The following is a 2,667-nucleotide window of genomic DNA, read 5'->3' as shown; positions in this document are numbered from 1 at the left end:
TAGGAATAGAGGAGTGGATCAATGGAATAGATTAGGCACACGAGATTCAGAAGTCAACGACTACAGTAATGTATTGTTTGATAAACCCCCAGACCCTGGTTTTGGGGATAAGAACTCACTATTTGACAAAAACTGCTGGGAAAACTGGAATATAGTATGGCAGAAACTGGACATAGACCATTATCTAACACCATATACCAAAATCAAGTCTAAATGGGTTCATGATCTAGGTATAAAGGTTGATACTGTAAGCAGTCTGCTAAAACAAGGAATAGTTTACCTATCAGACTTGTGGAGAGGGAATGACTTTATGACAAAACAGGAATTAGAGAACATTATAAAATGTAAAGTGGATAATTTTGACTACATGAAATTGAAAAGTTTCTGTACAAATAAAGCCAATATAACCAAGATTAGGAGGGAGGTGGGAAATTGGGAAAGAATCTTTACAACCTATGTCTCTGACAAAGGACTCATCTCTAAAATATACAGAGAACTGAGTCAAATTTATAAGAATACAAGTCATTCCCCAATTGATAAATGGTCAAAGGATATGAACAGGCAGTTTTCAGAGAAAGAAATTAAAGCTATCTATAAGCACATGAAGAAATGCTCTAATTCACTATTGATTAGAGAAATGCAAATCAAAACAACTCTGAGGTACCACATCTCACCAGTTAGATTGGCTAAGATGACAAAACAGGAAAATGACAAATGCTGGAGAGGATGTGGGCAAACTGGAACACTAATGCATTGTTGGTGGAGTTGTGAACTGATCCAGCCTTTCTGGAAAGCAATCTGGAACTATGCCCAAAGGGCTATAAATACTTTCATACCCTTTGATCCAGCAATACCACTCCTAGGGTTATATCCCAAAGAGATCATAGAAATGGGAGAAAGATCCATATGTACAAAAATGTTTATAGCAGCTCTTTTTGTTGTGGCAAAGAATTGGAAATTAAGGGGGTGTCCATCAATTGGGGAATGGCTGAACAAGTTGTGGTATATGCATGTTATGGAATATTATTGTGCTATAAGAAACGGGGAGCAGGCGGTCTTCATATTTACCTGGAGAGGCTTAAAAGAACTGATGCTGAGTGAGAAGAGTAGAACCAGGAGGAATTTGTACACAATTACAGACACAACGTATGTGTGATGACCAACTTTGATAGACTGGACTCTTCTCAACAATGCAGGGATATAAGTCAATCCCAAAAGATGCATGATGGAGAGAAAAACATGCATCCAGAGAAAGAACTAGAAAGAACTAAATTTATATCCAGGTGGAAGCAAAATACCTGATCTTTTTCGTTCTCTTATTTGATTTTATGTCCTCTTTACCATTTTTCATTCCAGCTGGTATATTCCATCCTTATAACCTGACCATTGTATAATGTGAAAGTATTTACATATCCTATACTTGATTATAAGACGCCATGGGGGGGGAAGGGAAGGAGGGGGACAAAATGTGAAATTCAAGGAATTGTGGAATTGAATCCTGTAAACTAAAAGGAAACAAACAAATTAATAAATTAAAAATTGAATAAAAAAAGGTGGTTGGGACAGGCTTCTTGGAGAAGGTGAGAATTTATCTGGGAGCTAAAGAAAGACAGGGAAATCAGGAGATAGAGGATGGAGAAAATTCCATCACTTTAGGCATACTTATAGCTTTGTTGAGGAGAAGAAAAAAACTTCTACATATGAGAATGATGCAGGTTGGGGGACCAGCAAAAACAGGGGATTAGGAATAATCAATACAACCCAGCTATTCTGAGAACTATTCTAACAAAGATTTAATAAGACTGCCAAACTCAGTAATGATTTCTCAATCACTATATCAGTAGGGATTTTTCATGCCTTCAAGTCTCTTGTTCTGAAATTCTGAAATTTGCATCTTCCAGCTAGCTGGCAGGGGTTGGGAATAGCAACTGCCTACCGGAGCATCATCCAGACACAAGGGTACAGTTGTGTTTCCTACACCCAAAGTGGTTTCTTGATCTTGGAAAGTCCAGAAGGATAGTGACAAATGTACCCTACATCAGATCACTTAGGACTCACTGAAAGTTTATAGCTTCCTGGACCTACTGACTCAGTGATCCTTGAAAAACACAGCATTTGAGACTCAGAGAAAGCCGCAGTAGCACTGATGAGAATGCAAATCAGGCCCCCCAAAAAACCCTGACATTCCCTCTAGAACTATGCATAGCCTGGTCCTAAGACAATCTTTAAAATAAGCTAGAAGAATGAGTAAAAAGATTGCAATGATAAAGAGTTATTTTGGTGTTATTATGGAACCACCTCCATAAGACAAAAACTCAGAGGAAAAGAATAACTTTTTAAAAATATGAAACAAATCCTTAAAGAAAAACAGTTTGACCACAAGGTTAATTAGAATTCCTAGAAGAAATAAAGCCAGTTTTAAAAAGAGTTAAAAATTGGGAGGGGGAGGCGGAGTCAAGATGGCGGAGTAGAAACACTACTTCATTGCCCAAGGCCCTGAAAGGACTCTGTACCATGAGAACAAATTCCTCTGGACAATAAAAATCTACCTGAATTTATTCCTTAATGATTAACAAATTCCCTCCTAGTCATGTACTCCTTATAATAAATTCTCTCCTAGTCATATACTATTTATCCCCTTGATTCTGAATACCTGGATATCATCAT

Source organism: Petaurus breviceps, unplaced genomic scaffold (genome assembly GCF_028583685.1).
Source record: "Petaurus breviceps papuanus isolate PSGF00001 unplaced genomic scaffold, PetGlider_PUasm1.0 78, whole genome shotgun sequence".
In the NCBI taxonomy this organism is placed as follows: Eukaryota; Metazoa; Chordata; class Mammalia; order Diprotodontia; family Petauridae; genus Petaurus; species Petaurus breviceps.
Note: the sequence above shows the minus strand (reverse complement) of the source record.